Here is a 12,102-nt window from a genome sequence, read left to right on the forward strand (position 1 = left end):
CCTAACTGCCTATGGAAGGATGTTCTCTGCCAAACTGCAGGGAGCTGAGGGAGCCTTGCACTTTCCAAGTGCTCCTGCACACATTTGAATATCAGGGTAATTAGGAGGCCACGCTCCTTTCATGCTGTCGTGAAACACAGAATATTTATGTTGCTTCAGCTTTAATGACTTTAAAATATGGAAGATCTTTTCAGTAGAGTCAAAGCAGAATCAGTAATGCTCAGATATATTTACAGTCTGTTGCTCAGTGTGGTAAAACTAATTCAAGGTAAAGGTTTACTGCTAAATTATTGGGGAGACAGAATAGGCAAGTAAGCAGCTTAGAACGTGCAGGCTCAGTCAGCTCAGTGAGGAGGAGCTATTTGCTACCCAGTGTGACAGTGCCCAGCACAAGGAGGCCCCAAGAATGACTCTAGTTCCTAAGTAATACTTTCACCAAGTAGAAAATTATACTGTACCTTGTGGGGCTGAACACAGAGATAATACTTTGAAGTATTATCTCGAGTCTGCCAAAGCTGTTCCAGATGCCAGGCTTCAATTTAAGCCTATCTGGTTTTCATATCCTTCTCCCAGACTGCCGTCTCCCCAGTTTAAAGGAGGACAGCACAATACTTAACCCAGAGAACAAAGCTCCTACCGTCGCTCAGGAATGACTCCCCTTCATAGCATTTGGAAATCACACTGATCCTTTTGCAAGGAAGTCCCAGCCCACTCTTTGCTCACCACATAATGGATGCTTGGCTGGGCCAAGCTGAGGCGCTATAAACAAGCTCCTGCATTGGCACTGGTTATTTTTGCATTTGACAAGGAGGGGTATGTGGCCTTCCCTCTGCATTCTGCTCATCATCATTTCTCCATGCAGGGATATGATTCCTCCTCACCTCTTCCCAAACTAAAACAAAACAAAACAAAACAAAAACAAACAAAAGAAAAAAAAAAAAAAAAAAAAAAAAAAAAAACAAAAGAAAAAAACAAAAACAAACCCAACCAAAAAAAAAAAAACCACCCCACCTCCCACCTCCACCACAAAACAAAAACCATAACCAGACAAGAGCCAAGACAATGATGGCAGAGAGCCTTCTACTCAGCACCAGCTCAGGCAAGAAGTGAGGAAACAGCCCTGTCACAAGGGAAACATCTGAGCTATTGCAAACAGTAACACTTTTGACTTCACTAGAAAGTGCCCAACCCAATACTACTTTCCAAGTGGAAAGGCTGCTGTCCACTCACCATGCAGACTCCAGCAGAGCTAGGTCACCTTCTCAAATATCCCTTGTCTGCCACAGCAGCCCAGCAAACATTGCCATCTAACCATTCCCACAGTACACTAATCCCTTCCTGCCTTGGCACAAGGTGAGTACAAAGTTTTGCTAATCTTGCATTTATAGCAATTTCCCCCTCCCCGTCACATCATGTGAATCATCTCTGTTTCCAAGCATCAAAGAGTTAATGGAATAAAGAACCACCCTACCATGTGCTTCAGTCAAGGGTAAGTGGACTGGCCAGCTACCAAAGCAGATTGTTAAAGACTGCACTGAACTGATTTTTTTTCTCTCAACTGCAATAACCTAAGGATTGAATGTGGACATAAATGTAAACCTAGACCACATCTGCTGATAAAGCAAAGTCTTTGTACTTGCGCAACTGCCATTAACTGTACACAAAATACTTAAATTTCATTAATTCTTCTACATTCAAAAGCTGACCTGCAGTCTGCCCGAGGCAGCCAATGTGAACTGCAGGCTCAGCAGAATTGCACATTAAAGACAGAAGGGAAACAGATTATAATACAAAATCAGACTGCTAGGAAAGTGAATAATTTGTGTAACTGTTAAACACTCACAGCATTTTGGGCACACTTTACCACACCAGATTACAATAGAACTCTGGTGGTTCTCTTCTGAAAGGCAGTGGAACAGGTAACAGTTTTGTGTTATTCACCCCTTCCATCACAGGCACAAACAAAACTGGTGCCTTCAGGACTCTGTCATATTCCACTATTAAACTTTTCTTTTGAATTAATTGAATGTACTCTACTATTTGAAGATTTCTCCCTTCCCAAAATTGCATTAATAGCTTGGAGAAGAGTGTACGTGCATATGTAAAACATTTCTTACCAAATATCTCTCAGGGAACTTCAGATGTGCATCTTTGCCATAAGCATTCACGCTTCTTCTCATAAGATAGCTTTGATACAATATACTAATTCTAACTTATTTTTGGTAAAATACTTCCACCTTGCATTCATACCTGTCAGACATGGAATGTGGAGTTTCCTGGGTTAACTATTAGCAAACCATTTGAAGGTTTCTCCATTGCCCATTAGGTACAAGCAGCTAGGACCTACCTAATAGGAGTCCATCTCTAGAGAGTTTCATTTTGAATGACATAAATTACCGTGGGCCAGCTTATTTCCATGTTGATTCATGCTCTGCTCTGCTGTGACCTCTAAGGAGAACAACTCAGGGACTCATCTGTCCCAAAGCCATTTGTCTCCTGTTTTAGATTCCTTCCTATTTCAAGTCTACCATAACTGACCTATAGGCATGAAATCCACTCAGGGATGTGACTGCTGACCCTTTCTACAGTTTGTATTAACATGATTATTTACATGATCATTATTAACAAGAGGAAAATATTTTCATTTGCTAGCAAATTCAATTTTCACATCTATGATCAACACAATCATGTCTACAAATAGCTATTTACTCTTACATGCTGGGCTTGGAGGCACAAAACATGATGTATTCCTTAGCTGTCCCCATGGCATCTATACCTAATACTACAATCTCAAATTATGCAGAAGTCTGTGGTAACCCAGTCTGTTTTCAGTTATGCAGTATCTTTCTAGTTCATGAATAGTTTAATTAAAAAAAACAAAAGGGAGGGGGGAACTTATGACAAAAATTCATATCCAGATTTCAAGGACCTAACAGTGTTGGAAGGTGCACAGTAGATCATGCTCAGAGTACTTCATGCAAAAATATCAATTAAGAATTTTTGGTGCTTCCACTCAGGGTTGCTTAAATTTGTGATTCATGTGGGAAGGCATTGCTAACAACAACAACCACAACAACAACAACAACAACAACAACAGTCTCTGCAACAAAAATGTAGAAACTAGAGTTGAATCTTTGGGTTGGGAAGTACAGTGACTTGGCACAGAATTGCACACACCCCATCTACTGGCTTTTCAGAAGACTGAGAATTTTAACAGGAGCAAGGCGAGTTTACCTTGCATTGGAATTATTTACTAAGCCATGTCTGTGAGGTTAGTGCTTGATGAAGGTACAGAATCCCAGAAGAGCCACAAAGCAATCCAGAACTCACAAAACTGTTCAGAGCCTACAGTGGTAGAAATACAAGTCACAGGCTAAAAAAAGTAACCCGAATCATCACAGCACCTTGTATGTTGCAACAGAAACCTAATAAAGAATCAGAAAAAATGTTCCAGCCAATAAAGGTATTGGTTTTGCTGAGTGCGTGCTGTGAGGCCTGCCTTGCTGCCTTTAGGAGCAAGGGCAGGGGTAACATCCAGCAGAACAGATAAAGGCAGCAAACATTCACCCATAGCAGAGACTTGAGTCAGTGCTGCTGTTGTGCCACTTCTGCAGCACCCAGGGAGCAGAGCCATTGTAATTTTTAATTCAAGAAAGTTACATGCCACATCATTAGAGGAATTCACAACAAACTTCAGTCACAGAGTCAGAAATGGAACTCAAGTTACACTCTGTCAGTCAGGATGTTTGATCATGGCAAATCAAATTATCTGCTCGCCTCTGCTGAAAGCTTCCCAAAGCCAGTGTAATCTCCCACTCCTCTAGCAGTCTGCAGTGACTTCGTAGCAGATGGTGAAAGTACTGAGAGTAAATTCAGCGCTAACAGCTGCTGGGAACACTGATAGTTTTGCCATCGGAGTGTCAAATTGTGACACTTCTTTTCCCAATGAATTAGTGAAGTCAATTTATCCACACTGCCACACCAATGTTACCAGCCAGTGTCTGCCTGTTCATTTCTAACTCCATAGTTGCAGGCAAGGGCTCACAGAAGTGGCCAACAGCCACCACAATGTCAATCTATGGTCTTAGGAGACTAAATGCATTTAAATCTTGTCAATACACTCTTATATGAAACTTGCATCAACAGGTTGGCTATTACTGACAGTTGTGTGAAATATATGGTGGTCCATGATATTCATTAGGGGCATTTTCAATGCCTTTTCACTTTTCACACTGGATTTCAAATGAGTTTCTTTAGGAAGCATTTAGTACTAATATGCCAGTGCCCTGTCACACAGATGTGTAATGGACATCATCTCTAGTAAAAGCCAAAATCACAGAAATTTTATTTGCATATAGGGTCAGAGATGTTTTGAAAACAGACTTTTCAGTTATCTATGAAGTTTGGAGGAACTCAGTGTTACAGAAAGAAAATTACATTTTTTCTTCACTTGCTACTGTCCTCTTCACAGACAAAAGCCTGCTCTTGCATCCAGTGTGACTTCAGCAGAGTGGACTGGGTTCAGAGCAATGTAATGCATTAAATGTCCAGTTTTCAAACAACAGATCAAGTTTTGTTTTAAAATGCTGTCTTTACTCTGAGCATTTTAAACCAACTGTTTGATAAGAGGCTACCGTTGCTGCTCACCTTTTCTTTTCATTTTCTGTGCAAAAGTTGTCAAGGTACAGTACTGTTTTAAGATGTACACCAGCCAAGAAGAGTACAGTGATGTAAAACTGGTACTTGTGTTTTGTCAGTACCAGCAAAGGTGTGTCTGCACAAAGCTGTGACAACTGTCAGCAGCTTAAAGCAATTTAGAGCTTTGCTTGTTTGTGTGCCAGGCAATCTTAAAGAGCTGCAGAACTCTCTCTTCTAAGCGTTAAGATCTCTGTAACTTCAACTATATAAATGCCCCAAATTAAAACAGCATATTAATCCATTTCTAGGAATACATCACTGTTTGGATGACACATTATTCCAGTGCTCAGTTTCTTCTGGACCTGAAGGCATCCTAGAGGTCTTAAAACTCAGCCTTTCTTCAGCTCCAACTGGAGCCAGACCAAGCATTCAGTGCTGGCAGCAGATCCACTGCAGCACCAGACCACTTTAAGCCAAGAGCTGGGGAGGTGTTTTTAGGAACCCTTGCAGAAGGCACCTCTGCCAACAAGGTTCAACGAGGTTTCTGCTGGTAACTTGAGAAGACATATTGAATGTCAATTGGCATGTTTATCTTCTTTAAACACTGAGCTTCCTTTCTAACATCTAATAGGGCAGCTTACTAGTTTAATACTAATGGAAACTGATCAAAAGACCCTAGATTATTTGGCTGGCTTACCTTAAAAACTTTTCCTGCTTCAGTTTCCATGCAAAATATATCAAAATAGTATTCCTATGAATGGAGAGCATACTGACTAATCATTTAAGGAGATGAGGAAAACTACCTTTAATATTGGGTTGTGGATAAAAATGCCAAAAACCTCCCCACCAATTGAAGGACCTGTTCCACAAATTTTCACAAGGACTACTTTGGAAATAAAACCTAGGATAGCATACTATATAAGGCCATTCAAAAATTCTATTCCTTATCTACAAAAATTCTCAGTTGCCATCATGGTTCATTTGTTTAGGGACAAAAGTAGCTGGCAAACTAGCATAAAAAAAAAGGAACAAGTAAACACTGGCATTCTAAGCGTTCTCTGTAAGCGAAGATAAACAGCAGTGGTCAAGTGAAAACTGACCAGCTCTCTTTCCATACCGCTGTCTGGGAACAACTTGGATCAAGGCTATCAACCCATTTAAATGCAGAAATGCTTTCATGATTTCAAGGCAGAACAAATATTTCTTTTTGTCTGCACACTTTTTAGAAGACATGAACAGTAACTTCAGAACAGAACATAGATGCCTGTTAACAAAGCCAATAACAATTACTGCTGTGTCTAAGAATCAACAAAAAAAACCCATCAGTGTATTCCAAAGGCATTTGCTCACAAAGCAAACTCACTCCACACAAGCCCCAGCACAGAAACGTGATAGTATCTCATGATTTATGTTCTCTCAGCAGGTTGTACCGGGTCCTCCAGATTCCATGCTTGCCTTTGAAAGCAATTAAGTTTCTAGCACTTCTGGGGGCGACAAAAGCAATCACTATGAAAACCTGCATGCTGCACTCATGCTGAGTCTGCAGCTTGGCAGACTGAAACAAAAGCACCACAAGAGGTGTGAACTTCCCCCCTTAACTCATCTGAGAGCATTAGTATGTGAAGGGCCATCTCTAAACTTTGAAGCTATTTCCAAATCATGACTTTGTCTAGTGCCCAAAGAGCCAGCTGCCGCTGTGATTTGGAGAAAATTTGCAAAGCCCCTCTCAGCCTGGAAAGAAAAAATCTCTTTTCTCATCAGCCTGCACACAGGAAACTCTACAAGTTCAGCTAATGTGAACTATTCTAATTGCTCACAAGATAGAGTACCCTTACTTACGTAAGAGCATGTCCAGACACCTCGATGAAACCTGGGTCTTGCTGTGCTATATGCACTGTACAAACACCTGCTCCATGGAGTTTACAACTTGCACAGAGTAAACTGTACCTAAGGGAAGACAAGGGCAAGAAGCACATGTAGAGAAGTAACCAACAGGCATTTCACACAACTAGTGTGTGAATTTTGCTTGTGAATTATTATAGTACAGGAATGCTGCCTGATCAAAAAATAGATCTGTGATATGTCCCTGGCTGAATAAAACAAACAGAATAGCAACAAAGTCAAACTATTAAACATCCTGGCCCCAGCAACAAAAGCCCCAGTGCTGTTCAAAAAACAAACTGCCTGGACAAGGCCCAACATCTTTTACCATCTCAAGATAGAAAAAACCAAAGGCATTTCCCATCACTGCTCTAATTCTACCCAAACTGCACAAGAGCGACCTTGTGAAGCCAGAGCCAGAGCGCTGAGTCGGTGTGACAAACACGGCAGCGGGGCGCATGGTGGGCATGTGCCAACGGGCAGCCCGAGTACAGAGGGAGGGCAGCTCCTTCCAGGCAGGGTGGTGACAGTGACCCACCTCTTGCTTACAGCAAGGCAAGCTGGCCTGAGACCTCAGGGCAGTTACTCGGGGGTTGCCCTTACACATGGAGTTCACATGGCATTTACTCTGTGGCAAACAAACTTGCCAAGACCAACATTTTTTCACATAGACTTGTTTTTGCACCGTAGACTCAGCATGTTTGGTTTTCAGGGTTAATCCTCATAACTCCAAATGAAATCAACTGGAGTGATGCATACTCAGCACTCAAAATTCTGTATTTTTATTTTTTACTTATCAGTGTACCTGTTTCCTCTGTTATACAGTAAGACACCCAGTTCTATGCAATTACATTTATTTCAGATAGTGTCATTTTCAAAATTATTTAAGCCTAGTTATGAGAGTTAACCTGGCTCTGTTTCCTTCTGACAACATCTGTGGTTTCATAACTTTAGTTTTTTGTACCTTTCGCTCACCTGTTACAAAGCAAGACTTACAAATTCAGAGAAATTATTTATCAGGGAGATCTGCAAAAAATGGCCAACTGTGATTTTCTACCTGATTTAGAAGAACATTTCCCACTCTCATCTCCTTCACTTAAAGTTGCAATCATCTCTAAGAACCAGAGGTAAGTGCTTTTGGAGACAGAAATGTGCTTGAAGATATATAATGGCAAGAGTGTAAGATGCTTCAATGTCCTCTAAGCCTTCTTTAAAGTGCTTAACGTCTTAGGATAAAAACGATGAGCAACTGTGAGCTTGGTCACAAATAGTTCATTAAACATACAAACATATACAGACATGTCAGAAATATTAAGCCAGGAGCTAAAAGGCAAGGAAATACCAGAAATGTGGCCAATATGTAACCTTTAATCTTTATTCTTAATTTTGTGATCACACAGGGCTTTTTTTTCCACAGGAAATGGTGCCATTCATGATATAGTAAAGCTATTACTCTAGCTTTCGGTATTACTGAATAAGCAATCCTCAGTTTGCTTCATTCTCAGTATTAAAAATGGCCCGAAATGCTATGCTTTAAAGACAGAACAACTATTTCCTTCTAGGTTATTTTCTGGCTGTCACCATATTACCTAACTGCCTGATTTACTAAAATTAGCACATGTTCACAACACCCCGGTGAGGAGCGTTTTTTCCCCCATCATAGAGACAGAGAGACTGAAACTGTGGACAAAGGTCCCTTCCAAACCTAGCTATGCTGCTTGATGAGATTTTCCTCCCACTCATGTGCTCAGCACCAGCTGCCCCTCTTCCTGTGCTGACTGTCTCCCTTTAGAAGTGCTAGCAGTCTGGTGTAAAAGCATTTTGTAATCCGTCATGGTGAAAATAAACTGGAGCAGCTACAAACTACTCTTTAGGCTCTTTTATGCTAACCCAGTTTTGCCTCCAACCAGCTGGGGAGCACTCACCAAAAAGGGTCCTATCCAAGGGGAGGTGCAGTGAGCACGTGGGAAGCTTGTGCTGACAGAGGCAGACCCAAAAGAGGGCACCTGCACTGGTCAAAATCTTTACCAGAGCTGAAACTTTTAAATGAAAACAGACCTCTTCTATTGGAGTAACAGAGACAACTGCAAGCTATCAAGGATCTCATGTGAGACAAAGCTGTAGCGTTAAGACACCCAGTTTGCAGACACAGATACATGCTGACAGCACAGGGACAGCTAGATTAAGGTGTGGGAGCAGGTGGAAAGAGATGCATTCACAAGAGGTGCTACTGCCAGCAACACACTTGTTGCATCCTCTTGATGGAGATTGCTTCTCCACCACTGAGCTGCTCAAACAAACTGTATGAATGCTCTTCATCCCCTTCAAGTGTGAAGTTAGACACTTTGAACAGCAGCAGTTTAAGCTAAACTGTACATTTTCACATCAGGGTTTTTTGTACTGATGCAGAGGGACAGGATTGCATGAGTCAGTCTGCTGTCTCAGTGGGGCTATGAGGCTGCATCAAGCACTTGGGCTACAACAAACAACCACAGGTGAAATGATCCTGTACCTTCACACCAGACAGGAAAAGCAGCATCCAAATGCAGCCTCAGGAATCACGTACTCCATACCAATATACAGAACAGAGATTTTCCTTTTCTGTGGCTTAAGTTCTCTGCTTCCCTCCTCAGACTCTACACCAGCTTCCTCTCGGTTCCTCAGCTTACTCCCAATCACATCACACAATCCATCCCTGACAGTCACACCAGTTCCAAAATGCTGTCCTCACACTAGGACAGCATTGCCCCTCCATCTCCTGGTTCAGGTAGTGCCATGCTCCTCACTACTACTCCTGAGCACATCCTCCACAGCTTGTGTTTTCTCTCCATCCTTTCCTTCTGCCGCACCCTGTCTGGGCAAACAACAGCTTTGCTGAAAACATGGGACAACAATCTCCTTTCTTTTGCCTCCTAGGACCACAGCATTCAGGAGACAGATGTCGAAATATCAAAGCAAGTTCTTCAGCTCTAAAATACAGCATACTCAATGCTACCTAACGAGCTCCTGTGTGGGTACAAAATGAGAGATATTAGAGTTTATATACTGACTGATTATGGACAAGTTTTGCTGCAACTGAGAAGGCAAATCCCTAATATTGGGGCAACTCTATAGCCAAATTTCAAATATTCACCCCCAAATGTGAAGGTGCTACACAGGTACTCAAATGAAACAGCTGACCTATTTTTTTAAAAGGTACAAAAATGCAGAGTTTTGTATCTTATTCTCAAGACAACCTGAATCATTCATGTTGAAATATAAAAAGAAAGAAAATTCAACACTAAACTGCCACTGCTTTTGGAAAAAAAAGTCAGTTTAAAAGGTTATCCTGGAAAAATCCTGAATGTTGTGCAATGCTGATTGCGGGCAGTTCAACCTGCTTTTCTTACATTACTTGCAATTTCCTACAGCTATTACTGAGAAAGTCCCTCAAACAAATCCATGATGTAGAATAAAAATGAAAGATTATAGGTTCCAGTGATGTCTGGACATATCTCAACAGGAGAACTACAGACTATAATAAAGATGCCTATTAGTGAGGCAATAGATAGCTAACACAGAAGACAAGACAACACTATGTGCAGTGAATTTTTGACTCAGATATGCAAGAGACAGGAAATCCAAGTGTCACAGTAACAGCCTATTTACAAAAATTAGGAGGAAATGTTGATTGGTTTCTATAGACACTAACATTGATATTGACACTTGAATCAAGCAACTGGTTTTATGTCTGAAAGCAAGGTCAATCTATGATCACAGTAGTTCAACAGATGAAGAAAGCTGGCAAGAACATCTTGTTAATACATTACTTTCACCATCTAAGAGTCAGGTGATTTGGCTACAAAAAAGCAAATAAAATTTCTTTAAACCAAACATTTATTTCTTTCATGTAGCTTTTCAGCAGATGACTCTAATGTGAAAGTTTGTGGTTTTTGCTCTAGCAGCTGGGTGGGCTGGATTCTGATCCACTATGCAAATGACTCAAGTATTTTTCATTTTCTAGGGTGCCAGCTACACTCCTGAACCCTCTGCAAAGGAAACCACCACGGCTGCTGAGCCTCACAAGAAAAGAGCAACTGGGTATGAAACATTTTTTCCTCAAAGATGACTACCACACAATTTTATGGCATGACAGAGAGGAGTTGTAAAGTCACTGTCTCCTTGAGTAACTCTTTTGAAAAAGGCAAAAGGTCTAACTTTCTAATTTTATTGAAAGAGATGCAGGCAGGAAGATTCTACCAGGCAACATTCCAGATCTGGGCTTTGCAGAGCATCTTTTCAACGCTGATGCAAAACCTCTCAGATTTTAAGGAAGATGTACGAACAGAGAAAGAAAAAACCCTGCAAAATAGGTCCTGCTTAGGTGGGATCCTTCCCTTTGTTGGATGGGACCTTCCTATAAGGACAAACTTGACTTGCAGACCTTGATGCTTCCTACTTATTCTCCTCCCCAAAATGAGAGGTTAAGCATGGGTTTGCAGGGGTGATTTAAAAAACAGAAGTCTTAAGGAGCAGCAGGCAGGCAGCCTCCAAATTCAGGGGTGGAAAGAAGCTACAGATGGGCTGATCTCTCAGGCGCTCCACTGGAAACTAGGGAGCTGGGAACAGGTCTTCAAAGGGACTTAAAACACTGCTGAGACTTTCTGAAAGCCTCCTAAGATAAAAGGGATCAAACCTCATCACACTGTATGACACAAACTCTGTCCTGTTCAGGTGTCTTCAAACATCACAAACCCCACATATTTCTAGCAGTACATATAGAAACACCTGACTTTTAATGCCTATTATAATCTACATCTACACTGGGAGAGTCTGAAGCATTACTGCCATATCTTCATAACAATGATGAAAGCTGTAGCAAAAAGAAAGCCTGTGTGTTTGGGTTTTTTTTATTTTTTAATCCCATATAGACAGAGCTCTAAGTTGCTGACTTTTGTATTAAGTTGGACTTCTGGGCTCTCAAGTATCTGGATCAAAAAAACAAGCTCTGCAGACATCGTCTTGTCTTCTGCATTCATCTATTACATAGTTCTATTATGTGGACCAAGTTGAACTTTTTTTTTCCACTGAACAGGTAAATATATATGGGGAAAAATCCCAAAATGCATGTATCAGTATGAGGCTTTCATGGCAATCCTAAAGAGTCAGGCAATACCAAAGAAGCAGCAAGCAAAATTGAAACCTTCCTCCAAGTGGAGATGAAATGAAACTAAGCCAAAGAAAGAGTGTTCTACTATTCCTCATGGTGAGTGCTCTGGCTGGAGAGCTCCTTTCCTCCATCTGGTGAATATATCTTGACTGAGAAAGAGTAACACAGTACAAGAGAATGTAGCTGCAACCTGGTGTCAGTGCCAGGCTGAGCAAAGAGTTCAGCCAAATCCTCTCACTTTCAAGTGGAACTACTGCAAGAAAAAGCATACCACGTCCAAATATATACTTATTTTCTGCAAATGTGCAACTGCTCAGATCACAAGACAAGACAGAGATGTGTACAGCCTGATATTTATTTCATGGGGCATACAGGAGTTAATTTTGATTTGTGTGAATTTTGGATACCCAATCTAATAACATCCACATCCCTTA

General features: G+C 41.1%; 1 protein-coding gene across 9 annotated transcripts in view; it reads right to left on the minus strand.

Annotated features, from left to right (window-relative positions):
• The window catches only part of ATXN1 (ataxin 1), a 223,162-nt gene that overhangs the window by 97,872 nt on the left and 113,188 nt on the right, over positions 1-12,102 (minus strand). The window contains exon 1 of one of the 9 annotated variants that reach the window (XM_053993590.1): positions 6,478-6,524. The exons of the other annotated variants lie outside the window; for them this stretch is intronic. The gene's annotated coding sequence lies outside the window, so the exon portion shown is untranslated. Of the gene's footprint in view, positions 1-6,477; positions 6,525-12,102 lie in introns of those variants that run through there. 9 annotated transcript variants of the gene reach the window in all.

The sequence above is a fragment of the Vidua macroura genome, chromosome 1, assembly GCF_024509145.1.
Source record: "Vidua macroura isolate BioBank_ID:100142 chromosome 1, ASM2450914v1, whole genome shotgun sequence".
NCBI lineage: Eukaryota > Metazoa > Chordata > Aves > Passeriformes > Viduidae > Vidua > Vidua macroura.